This window comes from Halichoerus grypus, chromosome 5 (genome assembly GCF_964656455.1).
Source record: "Halichoerus grypus chromosome 5, mHalGry1.hap1.1, whole genome shotgun sequence".
NCBI classification, from domain to species: Eukaryota; Metazoa; Chordata; class Mammalia; order Carnivora; family Phocidae; genus Halichoerus; species Halichoerus grypus.
In genome coordinates, this window is record NC_135716.1 from 123,542,206 (window position 1) to 123,565,120 (window position 22,915).

A 22,915-nucleotide genomic window follows, 5' to 3' on the forward strand; every position below is an offset into this window, starting at 1 on the left:
ATAATTATTCCACTTTCTTCACAGATTTGTCAGTAAACTTGACTGACTAGAAGATTACAAAAGAAAAAGAAGCATTGTTCAAGGAAAAGGGAAAATGGGGAGACGAGAGATGTTGATTATTGATTATGCATGCCTGAATGACCTTTTTTTCCCTTGAATCACATCTTACAAGTTGCTCTAAAATGCTAAACCACTATTACCCTGGAGTAACACCCTAGCTATAAAGGGGTTATAATAGATGCAGTAAAACATTTTTAAAATATGCTCTAAAAGAAAGATAAATCCAATGCAATTCACATAAAGCCTAATGCATTATGTACCGTCTGTGCTTAATAATTGCACTACTCATAAAATAAACATTCACACGTCCTCCTTTCTTATCAATAAAGCAATCAAGCTGAGCATAAGATTTTCCAGAAATTCTGCTCCCTCCTCTTCAAAGATATAATCACATTATCCCCTTTTTAAATCATGCTCAGATGAAAAGAAACAAGAAATGGGTACCTTTAATATTTCATTGTATAAAGTATTTCATATTTAGCCTACTAAAAATACTGCATGTGGTTTGTTTTTTGTTTTTTGTTTTTTTGTCTTTCATGTTTCCCAGCATAGAAGAGAAAAAAAAAATGCAGCTTTTTTACTCCTAACCCAGGAACTAATCTTAAAGTATAATACAAATCAGTGATTGAGACTGGTTAGAGTTACCCTGAAGCTTTCAGGGACTTTCTGTGCTACAAAGACCATTTTTTGATTATTAGTAAATGGACATAATGCTAGTTCCTGATCTCTAAAGGAATTTGACTCTGTGTTTGTTTCTTTTAATATTCTTCTCCATTTGTCAGATTGAGGGGCGCCTGGGTGGCTCAGATGGTTAAGCATCTGCCTTCGGCTCAGGTCATGATCCCAGGGTCCTGGGATCGAGCCCCACATCAGGCTCCTCGCTCAGCGGGGAGCCTGCTTTTCCCTCTGCCTCTGCCTCTTCCCCTGCTCATTCTCTCTCTCTCTCTCTGTGTCTCAAATGAATAAATAAAATCTTTAAAAAAAAAAATTCTTCTCCATTTGTCAGATTGAACAACCCATATCCACTGTATGAGATGCTTGGTATCCAAATAACATTTCTCCAACAGAATTTGCCCAAAGCATTTCTTAAGCTAAGATCAAGATGGTCTTCAGAATGAGGATTAAATTGGGTCCTGACAATATGGTCCCCGCTTGTCTACTATTTTTCATCTGGATAAATGACCCCTTAACTCTTGGGTGTCCTCATATCTCTGTATTTCTAAGGCCCCTTTCTACTGATAATTAATTGTCAGGTTAAGTCACCTGTGGTTCATTCTAGTATATAGTTAGGCAGATTCTAATGAATGAGTGAAATGTTGGTAGTGTTCTCACAGTCAGTGCTATGGTTTATCATTATGGGAATAAAAGAATCTTTAGAAAGACAAAACAATGTGCAACAGCTTTTATTTCCTCCCACCATCACTTCGCCCCAACCCAAGTTCAGATTTTTTTTGATAACTTGCTGCTCACCAGCAGACCCTAAGGCTCTCTCCCATACCTGCCTAAGACATCTGTGTATACTGGGCTAACAAACATGTCATTTGGAAAGGCAAATACCAATTTACATGAGGCAGGACTTTGTATATCTCTCACATTCTTTTTTTTCTCTGACAGGCAAGACATTGTAGTTCTCATTTTCCAATCCTTATTAAAAAGTGTGATCCTGGTTGTTTAGAAGGCTCATTAGTGGCATTGCTCTGTGATGGACTGCACATCTTTAAAAGAAAGACAGATTGCATGGATGCATCAGCACACCAGCCATAATGAAACCCAAGTGCAACCCCACAAGCCTCGGAATTCAAATCTTCATTTGCTTTTGTGAAAAATGATGGCCATGACTGTGGGCATTTGAAAATACAGCTACATCTTTGTCTTCCCAGTAACAGGAATGCACCACTATTGCCTGCATGACCTTCAGGGAAAGTAAAAGACAAAGCAGTTAGCCATGGACTGCTTTGCAACTAGGGCACTGAGGCCAGACAAAAAGCATGCTCAGTAGATGGGCATTAGCAGTGGGTTAAGAATGTACACAGGAGTAAACTCAGAGACTTACCATCTCATCAGTAATGAAGCACTGGTCTCTTGGGTGATAGCATCAGAGGCATTTAATTTTATCTGGTCTTCGACTTCCCATTCCAAAAAGATTAGCTATATGGTGACTTTGTCTTGGTCACAAGCTGCCAAAAATTTAGTTAGATGAAAGCTTATTTTTTCAAAATAAAGGAAATCATGGAAACAATCTTATCAACAATAAAACAATTCTAGTAGTTCTGATCCTGGAGAAAATGAAGCAAAATGCTGCTATAGAGTGAGTGACTATTCCAGAGCTCCTTTTGATTTTTTAAATAAATGCTTTTCTCCATCACTAATGAGCTGCATGTGTATGTTTCCCATTCTTAGCGTATTTCACAGAGGAGGTCACCATGGAGTGAGGAGTACACTGGTCTTGCAGTCCTAAGACCTTATTTTGCCTCAGAGCCTATAACTTACACACTAGGTGTCATGGATGAATCATTAAACCCCACTGAGCCACAGGCCTTACCTGCCTCATGGAGTTGCTTTTTCTAAAAAACATATATCAATATATAAATACATTTCTCAAAAAAGAAACCAAAAAATACCTTGGGACAAACAAAAATGGAAACAAAATATGCCAGTATTTATGGGATGCAGCAAAAGTAGTTCTAAGAGGAAAGTTTGTAGCAATAAATGCCTACCTCAGAAACAAAAAAAAAAGTCTCAAATAAACAACCTAACTTCATACCTCAAGGAACTTGTAAAAGAAAAAAACCCAAAGTTAGAAGGAAGGAAATAACAGAGATTAGAACAGAAATAAATGAAATAGAGACTAAAAAGACAGTAAATAAAATCAATGAAATTAAGAGCCAGTTCTTTGAAAAGATAAACAAAATTGATAAGAGTTTGCCTAGACTTACCATGGAAAAAAGAAATGACCCAAATAAATAACATCAGAAATAAAAGAGAAGATATTACAATTGATACTTCAGAAATACAAAAGATTATAAGAGACTACTATAAATAATTATATGGCAACAATTTGGACAACCTAGACAAAATGATAAATTCCTAGAAACATAAGTACCAAGACTGAACCATGATGAAATAGAAAATCTGAACAGACCAATTACTAGCAAGGAGATTGAAATCAGTAATCAAAAACCTCCTAACAAAAAAAAAAAAGTCCAGGATCAGACAGCTTTACTGGTGAATTCTGCAAAACATTTAAGGAAGAATTAATACCAATCCTTCTCAAACTCTTCTAAAATAGAAGAGGAGAGAACTCTTACAAACTCATTTTATGAGGCCAGCATTATCCTGATACCAAAACCAGACAAGTATACCACAAAAAAGAAACTTAGAGGCCAATATCCCTGACAAACACATGCATAGTCTTCAGCAAAATATTAGCAAACTAAATTCAACAATATATTAAAAGGATCATATACCATAATCAAGTGGGACTTATTTCAGGAATGCAAGGATGGTTTAACATCCACAGATCAGCCAATATGATATACCACATTAACAAAATGAAGACTAAAAATCATATGATCATCTCAATAGATGTAGAGATGTAGAGACAAAATTTAACAACCATTTATTATAATAAATCTCAACTAAGTGAGCATAGAAGGAATGTACCTCCACACAATAAAGGCCATATATGACAAGTCCAAGCTAACATCATATTCTTTGGTGAAAAGCTGAAAGCTTTTCTTCTAAGATCAGGGACACAAGAATGTCCACTCTTGCCACTTTCATTAAACTTAGTATTGGAAGTCCTATCCAGAGCAATTAGGCAAGAAAAAGATATAAAAGATATCCAAATTGGAAAGAAAGAAGTATAACTGTTAATATTTGCAGATGACATGCTATTATATGTAAGCGCCCACCCTAAAGACTCCATCTTTACTATTAGAATTGATAAACACATTCAGTAAAGTTGTAGCATACAAAATCAATACACAAAAATCTGTTGTTTCTTTACACTAACAGCAAACTATGAGAATGAGGAATTAAGAAAACAATCCCATTTATAATTGCATCAAAAAGAATAAAATACTTAGTAATAAATTTAACCAGGAGGTAAAAGACCTGTATACTGAAAACTACAAGACATTAATGCAAGGAATTGAAGAAGACACAAGTAAAAGGAAAGATATTCTGTGGTCATGGATTGGAAGAATTCATGTTATTAAAACATCTATACTACTCAAAGCAATCTACAGATTCAATTCAATCCCTATCAAAATTCCAACAGTGTTTTTCAAAGAAATAGAACAAACAATCCTAAGATTAAGTGTATATGGAACCACAAAAGACCCCAAAGAGCCAAAGCAATCTTGAGAAAGAAGAACAAAGCTGGAGACATCACACTCCCTGATTTCAAACTATATTACAAAGCTATAGTAATTAAAACTTCCTGATACTGGCATAAAAACAGACACAAGTATCAGTGAAACAGAATAAAAAGTCCAGAAATCAACCCACGCATATATGGTTAATTAGTTTATGACAAAGGAGCAGGAATATACAATGTGAAAAGGACAGTCTCTTCAATAAATGGTGTTGGGGAAATGGACAGCCACATAGAAAGGAATGAAACTGGACCACTATTTTATACCATACACAAAAATTAATTTTGAATGGATTAAAGACTTGAATGTAAGACCTAAAACTATAAAACTCTTAGAAGATAGGTGATAAGCTCCTTGACATAGGTTTTGGTGATGATTTTTTTAATCTGACACCAAAAGTAAAAGCAAAAAAAGCAAAAGTAAACAAATGGAACCACTTCAAACCAAAAGCTTCTGCACAACAAAGAGAACCATCAACAAAATAAAAAGGCAACCTACTGACTGGAAGAAAATATTTGCAAACCAAATAACTGATAAGAGATTAATATCCAAAATATATAAAGAATTCATACAACTCAAAAGCAAAAAAAAAAAAAAAAAAAAAACAATTAAAAATGGGCAGAAGATGAATAAACATCTTTCCAAAGAAGACATACAGATGGCCAACTGGTACATGAAAAGATGTGTAACATCATTAAACATCAGGGACATTCAAATCAAACCCACAGTGAGCTATCATCTCACACCTATTAAAATGGTTATTATCAAAAAGACAAGAAATAACTAGTATTAGCAAGAATGTGGAGAAAAGAAAACCCTTGTGCACTGTTGGCAGGAATGTAAATTGGTGCAACTACTATGAAAAACAGTATGGAATTTCCTCAAAATATTAAAAATAGAACTATCATATAATCCAACAATTCTACTTCTGGATACTTATCTGAAGAAAAGAAAAACATTAATTCAAAAAGACAAATGCACCTGCATGTCCACTGCAGCATTACTTACAATGGGCCAAGATGTGGAAACAACCTCAGTGTCCATTGACACATGAATGAATAAACTGTGGTATATATATACATAATGGAATATTATTCAGCCATAAAAAAGAATGAATTCTTGCCATTTGTGACAACATGGATGGGCCTCAAGGGCATTATGCTAAGTGAAATAAGTCAAACAAAGACAAATACCATATGTCTCTCTTATATGTGGAATCAGAAAATAAATAAATAAATAAATAAACCTAATCTCATAAATATAGAGAACAGCTTGGTGGTTGCAAGAGGCTGGGGTGGGGTGGTAAAGAAATGGGTAATTTTTTTTAATTTAAATAAATTGACTAAAAAATTTTTTAAGTTTAAAAAATGAAATAAAAAATTATAAGTGGGGGTGCCTGGGTGGCTCAGTTGGCTGAACGTCTGCCTTCTGCTCAGGTCATGATCTCAGGGTCCTGGGATCAAGCCCCGTGTCACGAGTCGGGCTCCCTGCTGATCGCAGAGTCTGCTTCTCCCTCTCCTTCTGCCCCTCCCCCCATTCGTGCTCTCTCCCTCACTCTCAAATAAATAAAATCTTTAAAAAAAATTATAATTGAAGCCAATTTTCTGTTTATCCCATGGTGCTCCCACTTCTTAATCTTTTAAGGAGCCCTACATTTTGTGACACACTAAAATGGAAACAGGAAAGCCTCAGTGACTAGAGAAATATTACAAACATGACTGACATGCAACTCAGAAACAGAGTTTAAACCAAAGGTATCAGGATTATCACTTTTTTCCTGAAACAATTAAATATTTCAAATCATGGCTAATTTCTCCCTACCTTATCAACATCACCAGCCTCCTCCCATCCAGGTTTAGAATGTGATTTAAGTTACATGACAACCCCCCTTCATTCTCTCTCTGTTTCTAACCTAATGGGATATATTCCTCTTCTAAAAAGTGGACAGTAGGGGACCTGGCTGGCTCAGTCAGAGGAACATGTGAATCTTGATCTTGGGGTCATGAGTTCGAGCCCCATGTTGAGAGTAGAGATTACTAAAAAAAAAATTTTTTTTTAAACTTAAAAGTGGACAGTAAATGTCATTTTCTATGGAACTGTGGAATATGCTACAGTCCTGCACACTGGCTGAACAGGCTACTTCTCTTACTCTGTAAGGATTTAATGAGCACTAACTATGTGCATGGCACTGTCCTTGTACTTTCGAGGATAAAAAGAGGACTCAGACGTGAAACATGCTCTCAAGGAACTTACCATCTAATAGAAGAAGAGCCATGCCCCGCAGAACTAGCCCAAATACAAGTTGACCAAACAAACCAGCATGGATCTGCTGTCAAAGAAGAAAAGTTTGTTGCGAGGAGAAGAGCAAAGACTTCAGCATCAGGCCCCGTGAGAGACCATGAACAAAGCATGGTTCCTACCAGCAAGCGTGTTCTAGGCTAGAAGAAGGAAAACACATACAAAATTAAACTTGGGAGAATAATTGTTCTGCTGCTACAGAAATACAAGATGCTTGAAAAGGAAAAATATACTTTGGACTGGGAGGATACACTGGAAAAAAGAGATGAAGAAGGAAGGAGAGAATGAACACATGTTCAGTAACCACAACTTGTCGGGGATGGATGGACACTGCACACGCTTCATGGAGGTGGCAGGTCAACAGAATCCTGAACCACGGGTGAGATGTCAGAGCTGTGATGGCAGACATGGACATTCCAGAAGGAGGAAGTGATGTGAGCCAACTATGGAAGTGAGAGAATCCAGAGGAAGTTGAAGAACATTGAGAAACCTACAGAGGACTGAGTGACAGGAGCACACACCAGGGCAGTGGAAAATGCAGATTTCCACCGGGTGCTAGAGGGTTTGTAGGCCATTCTAACACGACTAGACACCATGTTCGGTGACAGAAAAACCATCCAATGTGTTCAGCCACAAGGATAGTAAAATGGATAATCTTTCTTATGGGATAGAATCTAACCACACACTATGCATCAAATAAGTGTACTATAATATCAGTTAACTTACAACTACTTCCATTTCACAGACAGACTATTAAATATCCTGTTATGATAGCAATCATAGCGGTTCACCTTTCCTGTCAGATATGGGACATGTTTTAGAAAAATATGCATGTTTAGACTAATCCCAGCCAGCCAGAATGAAACTAAAGTGTAATTTTCATAACTGCACTCAGTCTCAAACATCAAACTCATTTGTAAAGCCACTTTTCAAAAATAAGTGGAAGGATTTATACTCTTTATAAATGACAGATTCTAAAATGCTGCAGTACAGTTCTCCAAACCCAGAGGATCACTCTTGGCAACATCACCCCCTCAGGAAAACATTACTCAATTTATATCTTCAGAATCAGTTGAAAGCTCAAACAAAATGTAAAGAGAAATTTCATGTAATAAACTCTGTGGCATAATGAATACTGAAAAGACTACAGCAAGCCCTCTTTGCACTTGATAAAAGGTCAGAGGTCCACCTGGAAGACTTCTGTGTGACATACTTCCAGGTCACATACAAATCTGAGCGGGGTCTCAACTAAAACCTTCCACAAGTTCGTCAGGCTTTTATGGAAGATGATGGATGGTGGACCAAAAATGCTACTTTGTAATCCATAAGTAGTGCTTTCAAGGGACCTGCCTAAAAACACAAGTACAATACTTATGATAAAAGAAGAAAAAATGGGGTAAAGCGCAGAAGGAAGTTGAACTTTGGCTGGCCAAAGCTGTGGTTTCTCAATGACACTCTTTGGTATTTACACTGAGACTAGAAGATGATGCCCAGAGATACCTCTGAGGTTCTTGTGAGACTCTGAGGTCAGCTGTACATGTTTTCTTTGTGTAGAGGCATCATTTCCAAACCACACTTCCTCGTCTATCCCTGAGCAGAGTGTTCCTCTTAAGCCTTAAAAAAGCAATCCTTAAATTTACCAGCACCTATTGAAACCAAATGGTCTAATCCATTGACAAATGTAATGCTCTATAGTTATCAAAGTGTGTTAAGACCTCCAAAAAAACTTATTTTTCCAAGAGAATTTAAGAAAAATATTTAGCAGACTGAAGCCATGCATGATTTACTGTGAAAATAAATATGAAATAAATAAAATGTGGAAAATATAACTCAAAACATACAATAAAATAAAACATAGGGGATTTCCAGGATTAACTGGGCCTTCAAGACCATCTAAATCCATCTCTTTATTTTTATATGATCAAATTTAAGCAAAAAAAGTTAAATAACTTCACCAAGGTCAACCAGTATTTAAGTAACAAAAATTAAGTGAATGTCAAACTATGATTTAACAAGATAATTTGTATATTATTTGTATTATTCTTATACTTACACAAATTAAAACTAAGTAGCATTTATCCCAATTAAACTAAAATCCAAACACTTAAATGACTGTGCATAATTAATGGCATTTATAATGTATATCATATCTCTCCTGAAAAGATCCTGACTGAATAAATAATCATAGTTTCTGACCTCACTCTACTTATTTTCTCGAGCAATTTTAGAAATACAAAAGTGTGTTGGGACATTCTACAGACAGAATACAGCCATATTAATGGGACCTAAGAATCAAAACTTTCTAATTTCTTGCCACTTTTGCTTAATTTATCAAAATCGGTGTGTTATAAACAAATCAATGGTGGTTGGTTTCATTTTTTCTGAAGATTTATATTTTATGAATATATATTTTCTTTTAAAAATAGAACTAACTAAATGCAATGCAATATCTTGCATTGGATCCTGGCATAGAAAAATGACACTGAAGGAAAAACTGGTGGACTCCAAATAGAGTTTTTAGTTTAGTTAATAGTAATATACCAATGTTAATCTCTTAGTTTGGACAAAAGTCCCATGATTAGGTAAGACATTAACTTTAAGGGAAAATGGCTGATGGGTATATGGGACATTCATTTTACTATCTTTACAACCTTTCTCTAAATCTAAAATTATTCCAAAATAAAAAGTTTATTTTTAAAATATAGAAATAGGGACACCTGGGTGGCTCAGTTGGTTAAGTGACTGCCTTTCGGCTCAGGTCGTGATCCTGGAGTCCCAGGATCGAGTCCCACATCGGGCTCCCTGCTCAGCAGGGAGTCTGCTTCTCCCACTGACCCTCCCTTCTCTCATGTGTGCTCTTTCTCACTCATTCTCTCTCTCTCAAATAAATAAATAAATAAAATCTTTAAAAAAATAAAATAAAATGTAGAAATAAAATTAAGAAATATCAGTAATATTTGGGGGTGGAGGACACACTGGACCAATCAAAACAATCTTCATTGATCAGAAAAATGATGGAAAATGGTAGTTTCAAATAAAGGAAGGAACAACGGAGGGAAGGAAGGAAAGGAAGGAAGAAAGAAAGGAAGGGGGCAGGGAAGGAAGGAAGAAAGAAAGGAAAAAAAGAAATTGTTCCACTTCCTTCATAAAGAGTTATACCATAGTAATACAGAGCCATATTTTCTCTAAACCCACAAATGGTCTAACTCCTATATTTATTCACTTAATCCTAACAAAACAATGAAGTAGTTGCTTTTATTACTCCCATTTTAGAGATGAGTGAACAGAAAGTTTGGTTACTTGCCTGAGGTCACATGGTTTAAATACATCGTGGGAACAGGATTTGAATTAGGCTCTATTAGACACCAGTCTTTATAACAAGAGAATGACTTTGCTTCCCTTTCTATGAACTTCCAAAGGTCTCGTGCCCTAATAATGATTTACAGTGCAAAATGAAATTTTTCTTTCAGTTTTTCCTCGCAGCCTTTTTATATACTTATGCAGGAGGCTGAGCCTAGGTTTAGGCTCACTGAGGACACCTGACTTTAGGAGCCAATAGAGTGGGCAAGCAGAAAGTGGAGAAGACAGAATCGTATGCTTGTGAGCTTAAATAGCTCTGCCTTTTAGGTTGAATCCTTGAAGTTTTTGAGAGGCTAAATGTCTATGAATAGAAGCATCTTTTAGTACATCTGGCAAAGCCTCAATAAATATCCACTGCTATTTAGCAATTTCAAATTTACAAATTAAAAAAAAAAGGAACAAAGGATTATGCTTGAAAAGCAGCATTTTCCCCAAGGTGGCTCCAGCTGCATGGGTACTTAGATTTCCTACCCCTGCAAAAGCAACAGTCCCAGGAGACACAGCTCATTAAGTGACAGAGCAGAGCCACACTTCCACAGCTGCAAATCTCAGCTCCACCCCAGAGAGCCACCTGTGAGAATTCAATGGGATGATGTTGTGAAAATACGTGAAAACACTGAGGAGTCTTACCATTGTAAACCATGACTGTTGTTAAAGTATGATTTTCTCATTTCCTAAAACTGTTGAGAAGGGATGATATAGGGAGATATTGACTGGCATATTGTTCTCTTCCTTCCTTCTTGCCCTGTGATCATCTTTTCTTAGGGCAGCTCATCACCTCTAGGAGGAGTAGGATTAGTGAAGAAAGAGGTCACATTCTTGGCTTCAAAGATCACAAAAAGCCAGGTCATTTGGTAAATTTATGGGAAAGAGTAGAAATATTTAAAATAATATGGGAAAACACTTTTTCCTTGGCATCTGTGGCCCACTTAATAAAGATCATCCACGACCTTTGGATGAAAGAAGAATTGGAGAAGAAGGAACCTTAGTTAGTGGCCCACTGACCTAAGCCCTACCTATAGCCTTAGGGGGAGGAATAATCAAAGGCCAAGATAAATTGAGGGATCTATGGACTGGGAGGTATGTGACTCATTACCTTTCTGGAGTCATGGGGAATATCCTAGGAGAGAAGAGAGAGCATCTACACAGAGATACCCAAGAGAAACACTCTAAGCCATCCTCATAGGGCTTCAGCATGCGCCCCGAAGGATGCTGAGAAATGCCAATATTTTTTGTTTGCTTTTGCTTTTCATATCTCCAGTGTGGCATGAGTTTGCAAAAACAAAGTACACCAAAGGATCCTCAGAATCGGGAAGGGAGAATTTACCTACAGTCCAATATTAGTCCAATCCAAGTCCAGCACTTGACTTCCAAACTCAGAAGACATAAAGGGATGACACCATGTGAAGGCGCAATAGGTGGTCGGACTACCTCAATGGATGCCAGCAGAAGGCAGGCCCCTCTGCCCACTGACACCACAGCAGTGGGTCATTGCCCCAGGACAGAGAATTATAATCAAAGAGAACAAGGAGGAGGGAGAAAATCTTGATTTCCTTTTAGTTGAAACTTGAAACGATCCCTCACCAAAAAAAGAATCCCTGAATTTGATTGAATGTACCTGTAAGTGTAAGGAGGAAAATAAACACCTCTCCTGCCTTCGGATGGGAAGATGGCTTGAAAGAGAAATTAAGTCCAGTGATAGGAAAAGGAAGTTATATTTTTGCACAAATGATTATATATTCTGTACAAATTAATATCTGCTATGCTACTATTTCTAATAAGACACCATTCCATAAAATGGTGTAGTAATGTTTCCCTCAGAGATTCTACCTCAAATTTCTTGCCATGCATGTATCCTCTCTGGACCCCAACAGCACTGTGCCTCATGTTTTGCCCAGCCCATAAACATTAACAAATCAATTGATGAGTTTTTTTTAAAAGACAGAAACAATAAAATTAACATAGGGAAGTTTTTCATGGTGTTTACTTGATTAGTAACTTCAAAGCTTTGTTTTATCCCTAGAACCCCATCTCCACAATTAAAAAATTCCCCCCAAAATGCATTCTATGGAACCCCTCCTTTCTGGAAGTACCAACACATACAATGGAAACATAAATATCTAGAAAAAAATAATTCTGCTTATAATCTTATTCTTCACAATATTCCTCTTCCCTACCCACCTCAATGGAAGAAATATACTTCCCTGCTATACCATGACTTCAGAAAAAGTCCCACGACTTACTTTGACCAACAGGATGTTAGCAGACCTGACACAAAATGAGCTTTGGCAAATGCTTGGGAGTCTGGCTTTACTTTGGGCCTTTGATATCACTATACGAAGAGCTTCCCCAGATTAGCTGCTGCCCCCTCAGCCTGGGCCCAGAATAAACACAGGTAGAGCAGATCTGAGCTCGGCCCTCAAAGCAATTTCAGCTGGATCTGCCGTTTGAAGCAGAACCACCCAGTTGCCCTCACCCTATATCTATTTATCCCCATGACCGACATGGGCACATAGGCAGGAATAAATTAGTGTTTGATATCTGAAGTTTGGATTGGTTTGTTAAGCAGCAATAATTGATGATACAGGACCTAGTGTCATTTGATTCTTAACCTTCAGCTTGTAATAGTAACTTTGCCCAGAATGGTTGGGTAACTTGTCCCCATTCACCTGGTGAGATAGTGGCAGAGCTGAAATCCCTAGGCACACCCAGACTGATGCATGCTCATGAAACCACGTTTACCTTGAACCATTTGGGCATACTTTGTTTTAGAAAATCATAGGCAAAGGAGAACCATGATTCATGCCCCCCCCAACCCCAACACTGTGCATGGGCCCGGAGTTAGGTCCACTCCTAAAGATAGACTCCCCAGCCAACCATCATCCCCAGGACCTTCTTCCAGGATGCTCAGCAAGCGCTGGAGGTGGGTGCTCCCTCCCACAATGAAAATTACTCATGCTTTTGTTTTAACTAACAATATGGGGGTGTCCAAACTTCTCATTAGGGAATATCAAGCCCTTAGCAGGGGAAAAGAAAAGGAAAAGGAAGGAAGGAAGGAAGGATAGAAGGAAGGAAGGAAGGAAGGAAGGAAGGAAGGAAGGAAGGAAGGAGGGAAGGAAGGAAGGGAGGGAGGGAGGAAGGAGGGAAGGAAGGAAGGAAGGGAGAGAGGGAGGGAGGGAGGGAGGGGAGGGGGAGGGAGTAAGACATGAGGAATACTGATAAGAGATCTAGTAAGTTTCTACTGCTTTAATGGCAAGCGAAATGCTGGCCTGACAATATATGTGGTTGTGCCCTATAATAGAAGGCATCTAGGTGCAAGAGACTGTGTTCATTAGTGGAGAAGGAGGTGGAGAGTGTAGGAGATAGGGTGACTGGAATGGTGAGTGGATATTTGGGAGGAAAACGGAATTCACCTCCTTAGCATATCTCATATCTCATGCAAACATATCTCAGGAAGTTCACAGACTTCAGACACTATCAACACACACATACACACACACAAATAAACAAAAACAACAATAAAACAGGGTGAAATGTGGATGAAGTATGAGTAAAGGGATTCTGTAGATTCTATGAAGATGGTTCTCTTGAACTTGTATCAAACCTCAGACACAACTTGTGTTATAGTTCTCTTGAAAATATGATTCTACACTGAATTTGTCCAAAAGCAATAAACATTCTAAGGAGAATTGTAGTAGCTTTATGTACACTTTTTACAGAAAATAAAGTAGAATAGGATGATCCCATCACACTGTAAAGAATGAGAGTTTAAATGTTTTAGGAACATTCAAGGAAATAACAAAAGTCATAGTTTCCCTTTGCTATACGTAAGGAATTCCCATTGAAGTCGATGGGGTTTTACATAAAAATCAATGGCAAATTATGGCCCTTAATGAAAGAGGAAATTATAATTATAGCGCTGCTGGTAGCATCACTATAGTTAAGGCTGAGCAGTCTTTTCCATTATCACTTATCAGGATTTAATAGCTCAGCTGTTTTGAGCCCTACTTGGCTGAAACATGATATAAAACTCATCAAGCTGGATGTAATTAGTTATTATTATCATTATTACATAAACAAATATTTTAATCAGTAAAGCATTTTTTAATTATGAAGCTTAAGGAGACTATTTTTTTTCTAGTGACAGGTGCAGGGGTGGGGAAGTAGACAGAAATAAGGACACGTGTTTAAAAGAAGGCAAATTGAATGTGGCAAGTCTCCCAGTTGGAATAACTCACTTTCCTTTGATTGTGGGTACCAGCGTGGCCTGCTATGAAACTGAATCTCCTGGGGGGAAGAAATACTGTTGAAGACTGAGGGAAACCACTCACCGGCTCCTTCAGCCCATTTTTCTATTACGGGCATAAGCACATGTGCAATGCAATTAAATAGGAACACACAACGGGCCTCCTAGAACCTCTCAGCAACAAATCTTTCTTTTCTGGGAAAAAGTATATCATCTTTGGCTTATAAATGTTCTATCATCACTCAGTCCCTAGGCACGTACACCTTAGATATGGATGGACCTCAGATCAGAAACATTTGACAGATCCCAAGGAGCGTTTTCAGGATCTGGTGCAAACATCCTCTTGCTCTCCCATGTGGGTGGCCTCCAGGAACCGAGATGGAGGTCTTTATGCTTAGTGCACATCATGCACAGGTAAGGAAACCAGAGCGGCAGAATCTTTTTTTTTTAGGAGTTTTTGTATTCACAACACCAGAGTTCCCTGGCGCTTGGAAAAGCCAGCTGTGACTATCTACATTGGAGACCTTCATTTCCTGAAGAAGAGGGTAGATTGAATGACTAGAATATGAGAGGAAAAAGTCAGTGGTACTTGTAAAGTGCCTATCATGTGCATTATGCACTTTCCTGCATTATTTCATTTAATCCTCATGACAAACCTGTGTGTGCTATTTTACACTCAGTTTACAGAGAAACACAATGAGATTCAAAGAAATTAAGTGATTTTTCCCAGATCAGTCAATTAGTAAAAGCGGCAGAGATTCGCTTCAGTCTCAGGTCTCATGAGGCAAGTTCAGTGCTTGTGCTATTTTCCTTCTGAACCTTCAAATCCATACCCTTATTCTCTCCTCAACGTTGTCCATTAGGGCTTCTCCCCCCTCCTGTTAGAAGAGAAACTGCTCTTGTCGGTTCCATAGACAACCACCATTGACAAACCCAATGGTCATGCTCAGTCTTCATCCTTCATAACCTCTAATCCTCGAAACAAGTAACCTCTCTTTCCTTCTTGAAATCCTCTCTGATCTTCATTTCTATAATAACTGCTATCCTGAGGTAAATGTTCTTCCTACTTTCCCGGAAGCTTCTACTTGGTGCCCTTTGATGGCTCCTTCTCCTCTGCTCAGCCTCTAATGTTCCCAAAGCTCAGTCCTGAGGTCCCCCCTTTTCCTTTCCCTGCTCACTGAAGCCCTGGGCGCTTTCTTTCAGTCCCATGGCTTTCCTTGCATCTCTATGCTGAAGACCACATGCCAACCCACCTTCTCCACTGAGATGTGGATTTGTACATATAATTACCTACTCGGTATTTCTATGCATTTCTAATAACATCCCATATGCAACATTCCCAAAATAAACTCTTGCCTCCCTCCATAGTCTTAGGAAAAGACTATTCTTTTGCTATTTTTTCCATCTTAGTGAATTGCACCATCCTTCTTAGAGTTGTTGAAACCAAAATATGGTGCGTCATCCTGTCTTTCTCTTGCTTTCTGTTTGTAACCCAACCACAAATCCTGATGATTCCACATGTAAATAAGATCTGAAATCTACCCACTCTTTCCAGCACCAATGTTACAGGTTTATAAATGACTCCGAACTGGGCATCCACGTTCTATTCCATTTAATAGTCAAAGGGACTTAAAAAAAAAAAAAAAAAATCAGATCAAATTACTTCCAGGCTTAAAAATGTCCAAAAGAAATACAAAGTTAAACACAGAACACACAGGCACACACTCAAAATCTTCTTACAACCCTTATGAGAAAATCCAAATTTCTTTCCATCTTCTCACCATGACTTTACCCTCCTCGTTCTCTTTCCTTTTTCCACATGCCTCATACTTTCACACTCTAAACCAGACACACTGGGTCCATTGTGGTCCTGAGCACACCTTACCCCTCACCAGCTGGATACCACCTCCACCACCTTGAGAACTTTGCGCCTACTGTTTGCTCTGCCAAGAACACCTTGAATTTTGCATAACTGGATCCCGCTCATTATTGATTTCTCAGCCAACTGTCACCTTCTTAGAAAGGCATTCCAGAATAAGCTTTGTAATGCTGGTCCTGGTGCACAAGCCTAAAATATTGATTATCTGGGCATTTGCATTAGTCAGCTCAGGCTGCCGTAACAAAATACCATAGAGTGGGTGGTTTAAACAACAGAAATTTCTTTTCTCACAGTTCTGGAGGGTGGAAAGCTGAGATCAGGGTGGCAGCAGGTCAGGTTCTGGTGAGAGCCTTAACCTGGCTTGCAGAAGGCTGCCTTCCTGCCGTGTCCTCACATGGTTGAGAGAGAGCTCTATTGTCTCCTCCTTTTCTTATAAAGGCGCCAATTCTGGTGGATCAGGGCTCTATTCTTATGGCCTCATTTAACTTTAATAACCTTCTTAAATACCCCATCTTTAATATAGTCACATGGGGAGTTAGGGCTTCAACACAAATTTTGAGAAGACACAATTCATCCATAGCAGCCTTTATAGAAAAAGTTTGACACTCCTGGTCTATACCAAAAAATCTCATCTTTCCACTCTACCATATTGCCCATCTATCTGGCATAAATATTTTACTGGTGTTTAATGTTGTAGAGCGCATATGCATTTTCCATAAAAAGTACTATGTATGTAGAGAGGAGTCAGGTGAGAAATAATTGTGATGTTAGTTATAAAACACTAACCAGCTTTTTTAATTTTATAACATTCTCGCTTTTGTTCTCTCTTCAAATTCCACTGTTAGAACAAGAGAAAATAAATTTAAGAATGGAATGAACATAAATATCTCCTTGATTTTCCTCTTTATGCTTAGTAAAAAAATGTAAAAATTAGGAATAAGGAGAATCAGAAAGTCCTTCTAATAGTAGCCTTAAAGGAGCAGAGCAGATCTGTGCTGACCTCAGAATGCTTTTCTAAAACACACAGCTTGCTTTCTCAGTCTGATTCACTGTTTATCACATTTTTAGAAGCCATTTGACAAAATGTAGTTTTTTCCTAAAGTCTGACTATGTGCTAAGTAAGGAAAGATACAAACTAAAGGTAACCCCTAAATAATCGAGGCCCAGCTTTGTCCATCACTAAAGGAATAGCCAATCAAAACGTAGTACGTGCATACCATGGAATAATCATAGATAGCAATTAGAAGTAACAGCAACTCGAACGTTTCTCAGAAACCTAGCATTCAGTGAAAAAATGAGGAACAAAAAATCAGCAAAATAATGCCATTTGTGAAAATTAAGAATATAAACATGTACAAAACACTACATATGTCACCCGTGTACGTACACTTTCAAGAGTAGATATCAAATACATGCACATGAATGCCTATGGGGGACACCTGTTTGGAAGTCCAGGAAGAGAGGGGAAAAAGTTTAAAAATGAGAGGGTTTTATAACAGGTGATGATGGTGAGCAGAGTATAAGGGGCTCACCTATTTGCACCCGAGGCATAAAGGAAAGGAGGGAGGGACGGACAGAGGAAGAAGGAAAAGAAGGGGTTAGAAAGGAAAAAGAGCATGGGGGTATAGAAAAATAACGCTGGTAAATATAATTCTCTTGATCTCGTCAGTTCATTGAGTTTTTGGTGCTAAGTACCTCAGGATGTGTTTGTGGGACCGTTCTTGAATGTGAACTAAAGTCGCAACAATAGCTCAGAGTGCTAGGATCAGAGAGGCAAATAGTCCAGCTCAGACAGAAGCATTAGACATAAAAGTAAGGAGCTGCCAGAATGTTCTTTTCCTTTCCTTGAGCCTCTGAGTCTATCTTGACTTATTTATGCCATCTACTGGTCCTTTCAGTTAATGGCCTTTGCAAAACTCTCACTTGCTGCTGGACTAGGACAACTCTACCGTGATTTGAGAGCCAGTACTGTGAGTCTTCTCACTCAAATACTCCATTTCTTGCCAAAGACACCCTCTCTGAAGCAACCTCTTACTGTTGTCTTAGTATGTTCCGCCTTAACCTTTCTCTATGTCAGCGAAACTCCGCGGACTTAACGCCTTTTTTAGAAGTACTCTCTCAGGGAAAAACAGGAGGCCATTTTTTGATAGAGGCGAGAAAACCATTTCCCAAATTTGCTATAAACATCAGGTTTGATTTTCTTTTCCAAAACTGGAAAGTTGCCTTGGAATGGGGTATCCTTATGTCCACCAAAATTCATTTCTAACGCTTTCTCATTTGCATTGAAAAGATTTGCATAAACTTATTATAATCTTAGGGATAGATTTCTGGTTGGGTTTTTTTTTCACTTGAGTATAAATCTCTGAACTACAACAATCTTACAATTGGATGCGTACTATCGTATGCCCTTATTATCTTACTGCCATTTCGCCTTTCTTTTTTTTTCGCATTTATCAGACTGTTCCTGGCTCGACTCATAAAGAAAAGATACACGTCAGTATGTTTAATGTTGCTTCAGCCAGACAGCTAGTCACTCGCCTCCTCACTGATGGCCCCCCGGGCACGTGTGCAGGAATCTAGTGGTCTTATACCTGTTCATTAAATAGAAGCCATTCATTAACAAATGTAAAATTTCAACAACGACAAAAACATAAATTATGTCTCACTCCACATTACCTTCTTGACAGTACAGTGCGTCACATGGAATGATTTCTCATTCATGTTTCAAGCCTGTTACTCTGAAGAAGGAGAAAAATCAAGCAAGTTATTTCTGGAGCCACCACTGAGAATAACCATGAAACTAACAAGCCATCTTCTCTTCCTTGATGATGTGGCTATTTAGCAGCTGAAGTCGATTCCAGGAACAGATTGTCCTCAGAGTATTTCCCTGAAATTCCATATGACCATATGCCTTCATTACAGAGAAAGAGTACCAAAACTCCTGAGGATCCTGAATATCAGGGAGGACTTGAACACTAAGACAGAGATCAGAAAACCATAGCCATGGGTCCAATGCACCCATCACCTGTGTTCGTACAGCCTGTGACTGAAAAGTCGGGATTTTTAAAATATTTTGTTTATTTTTTTAAGTTTTTATTTAAATTCCAGTTGGTTAATGCACAGTGTAATATCAGTTTCAGGTGTACAATCTAGTGATTCAACACTTCCATTCAACACCCGGCGCTCATCGCGGCAAGTGCTCTCCTTAATCCTCATCACCTTGTTTTTTAGATTTTAAATGGTGAAAAAAAAAGATATCAAAAGAAAATAGTAATTCATGATGCATGAAAATGAGATGAAATTTATTTAAATTTCAGTGTCCGTAAATAAAATTGTATTGGAACACAGCCATTCTCATTATTTACGTTTTGTCTCTGGCTGCGTTCCTTCCACAACAGCAGAGCGGACTAGCGGCGACAGAGACTAGATGACCAAAAAAACTGAAAATACTGACTACCCAGTTTCAACAGAAAAAGTTTGCTGACTCCTACCCTAAAGTCACTTTGGTGAGAGGGTGAGGTGCTATGAAACCTTTGGTGGTCTCTACAACCAGATACCCAGGAACCAGTTTCCAGAAAAAAACATGAGAACCGATGCAGCCAGCCCCTCACTCGTCAAAATTCATTGTTCTTTCGTCTTCGTACATTTAATCCTTTCTTCATCAGATGTTGGTCTCAAGACTCTTGGGTTTCTTTTATTGTTGTTTCCATGGTGGATTAGTTCACCTTGAACTACACACACAAAAAAGGGAAGGGCTTGTACTGCAAATTTCCCCCTGTGGTGGTCTCTGGAGGCTAATTCTGAACAAAGAGTTGGGAAGCTCCAGGTATTTCCACAGAAAACAAACTGAGGTCCTTCAGAGTAGGATCCTTACTCATTTTATAAAATATTATGAGGGCAAAAGCCAACTAGAAAGATGGCTTCACTTCTCCATGGTTCCCTTTTCTTCAGGACCTTGCCAGTGAAGTCAGGAGTTCCTGGGTATTTTACATCACTAGTCAGGTGAGATTACAACAAGCTTTAAGCCTGTTTTATTTAGATTTTGACCTTCAAACCTGTTCATCAGCAAGTGCCTCAAGGGGCAAAAGTTGCAGAGGAAGAGGAAGTTACCTCAGTGTTGTTTTTTTTTTTTCTTTCTTATTTCTGGTTGCCTTGGTTCCCTTCCAAGGTTTTTATTTTTGTTCCCCAGTGCTTTTAAATAGCCATTTTCATTTACTGATTTTTTTTTTTATTGTATCCAGTGTTTATTGCTTGTTTCAAGACAGGAAGTTTGCTCTGATGCAAGCTACTCCCTTAAAACCAGAAGTGGCACTTTTTTTTTTAATCTCTTTTTAAAAGTTAATCATAGTCTCAAGACTTTTGCTACTAGGACTGCCAAATGATAGAGCTGTCTGTTTCATTCCAAGAAAAAGTGACCTTAGGCTGGAAATCCTGAGAGATGTCTTTACAATATAAAGTATATTATATTTTCACTGAGTGTCCAAGGGATTCACTTTGTGATAGTAGAGATAATACAATTATGTGACACAGAAGAGTCCAAACTATGACCTACCTGAGAATGGAATCTGGTCCCAAGGAGATCTTTGGCAGGTGAAATGCCACGGAGAGAGTATGAAGTTATGATGACTACTCATGTCTGAAATGCCATTGGATACCCTTTTTCGTCCCTTTTATTATATTTCCATGCAGATACTGAGCTCTATGACAAAGTACTCAGAACCCAATTACTTCTATCTCTCTTCACTATTGCTTGCTGCTTCTCAATAACCATAGAATGCTTATTTTCCCAAATTATGGAAGTAGAAGGCTTCAATGTAATGTTAATTTCTTAAAGGCAGGCCTTGCTATAAGAGAAATCATAGGCAGTGCTGTGTTTTCAATGGCATTTCCCTGATGACTGCTGGTGTTGGTCATCCTTTGTCATGGGTTGTGATGTAATTGGCCACTTTTGTGAAGTATCTCTTCAAATCCTTTGCCCATTTAAAATTTTTTTATCTTTGAGTAAGAGTTCTTTATATGCTCTGGCTGAGGTCTTTTGCTTATTTTTTTGGCTATTGGCTCTTTGTTGACATAGATATTTCAAAAAGAAAACATTTTTAATTTGGTCTAGTCCATTTTTCTTATAATTCTTTTTTTAAAAGATTTTATTTACTTATTTGACAGAGAGAGAAAGAGCACAAGCAAGGTGAGTGGCAGAGGGAAAGGGAGAAGCAGGCTCCCAGCTAAGTGGGGAGCCCAAAGTGGGACTCCATCCCAGAACCCCGGGATCATGAACTGAGCCTAAGGCAGACGCTTAACTGACTGAACCACCCAGGCGCCCCTGATCTAGTCCATTTTTCAATTTTTGTTTTATGTGGGGTTTGGGTTCTGGTTAGGAAATCTTTGTCTAATCCAGTATTATAAAGATTTTCGTTTAAGCTTTCTTAAATAATTTTAGCTCTTACATTTAACTTTATGGCCCATTTGGGGTTAACCTTGGTATATGGGGTGGGATAAGGGTTGGAGTCTCTTTCTTCCCCCTGCATTTATTTAGCTATTTGTTCCAGCACTATTTTTGAAAAGGCGATATTTTCCTGCTGAATGACTTTGGAACTTTGATTGAAAATCCACTGAACATTTAAGTGTGAGTGCCCTTTCTGATGCATTTCTACAGCTCCAGCTAGGAAACACCACATTAAAACAGCAGGTCGCCCATTTGAGCCTAGGTAGAGCTGCTTGTAATGGGTCATTTTTAGGAAGAACTCTCAGAAATGTAGGCAGGTTTCACTGGTGACTTATACAGCCGAGAAGCTACCTGATTCTCCATCTCTGCATGTTCAGGCACTTTTTGGCAGGCACCTGGGAAGAATGAAGTAAACAACATATTTCTTTAGATACTTTAAGTGTAGTTTGGCTGTCCTTAATCTTTGATTTTGGTGAGGGGATTTGATCACTCTGAAGCATCATATAAATTAATAAACGATGATTGAAAAGAGTGCACAGGTTACGATCAGCCCTTGGGAGTCTTTGTCTTATAATCCTGCATATTATTCTAAATTTTTGCAATGTATTTATAATAACTGGCATTAAGGGAAAACAACAATAGTAAGTGTGGTGCAGGGAAAATAACAATAATAAGTGTTGTGCAGGAAAATATTATTGTTGTTTTCCCTTGTCGTTTTACAACTGATACTGGCTCTTAATGCAACTGATTCATTTTGTGACTAATGGCAAAAAAGAGAAAACATGAAATTAGCAGCTGACAGAGCCACCTAGCCATCATCTTGATCAATGATCACTGTTGAAGCTCCCAGGGCCTGCATTCCCATGATTCTTTCCCAGTGCAGACGTGTTCCCAGCCTCTCGAGTCCTCACTGCCCCGATCTGCCTGTCCCTTCCTATCTGCTCCATCTGTCACTCTCCTGCCATCCCCACTGCCCAGGCCTCACTATGGATTATGAGCTTGTCTCTTCCTCTCTGCACAGACTTCACCTGCCTGGAGTAATGAAATGATATTCTCACTTCTCTGGACATACAGTCTCCTCATTTGGGCCCACAGATGACACACCGGGACCAACTACAGATCCTTGGCACATCATTTGGTAATTTTAAATGATCTATGAAAACAGAATAAACATGGATTGATTTTTATGTCCGGCTTTGATTCTACTCAGCTGCAAATTGTGATAAAACTTGTTTTGAATAGAAAATGAG

At 38.3% G+C, this 22,915-nt stretch overlaps 1 long non-coding RNA gene across 1 annotated transcript; it reads right to left on the minus strand.

The window, feature by feature from the left end:
* Positions 1-1,499: 1,499 nt before the first annotated feature.
* On the minus strand, positions 1,500-18,999 carry LOC144381764 (uncharacterized). The gene is made up of 3 exons (XR_013447561.1): positions 18,899-18,999; positions 2,114-2,237; positions 1,500-1,775 (listed from the first exon to the last, which is right to left on the minus strand). It is a non-coding gene; the product is annotated as an uncharacterized LOC144381764 (long non-coding RNA).
* Positions 19,000-22,915: the final 3,916 nt, after the last annotated feature.